The sequence below is a fragment of the Scyliorhinus torazame genome, chromosome 11 (assembly GCF_047496885.1).
Source record: "Scyliorhinus torazame isolate Kashiwa2021f chromosome 11, sScyTor2.1, whole genome shotgun sequence".
Taxonomy (NCBI): Eukaryota; Metazoa; Chordata; class Chondrichthyes; order Carcharhiniformes; family Scyliorhinidae; genus Scyliorhinus; species Scyliorhinus torazame.
The window spans coordinates 1,583,629-1,584,056 of NC_092717.1; positions in this window are offsets into that span (position 1 = coordinate 1,583,629).

Sequence of the window (428 nt, forward strand, 5' to 3'; positions counted from 1 at the left end):
TTACATTAACACTGCAATGAGGTTACTGTGAGAATCCCCTCGTCGTTACATTCCGGCGCTTATTCGGGAGAATTCAGAATGTCCAATTCACCTATCAGCACGTCTTTCCGGACTTGTGGGAGGAAACTGGAGCACCCGGAGGAAACCGGAGCAGACACGGGGAGAACATGCAGACTACTGTAGCCACCTGGGTTGGCCACTTCCCAACTTAAAATGGAGAACCGCAAAGGCTGAAGGGAAATTCAACCAACACAGGCAAAGACTAGCAAATACAGAAATCATGTGTATTGAAACCTGTAAGAAACCAGACAGCACTGAAACCAGCAGCCATCTGCATAGTAATGCAGCAGCCATCTGCACAGTAATGAGCGATTCCAAGGCACAATTGCAACAGTTAAGGTGAATAAGGCCAAGCCAGACTCCTTGGC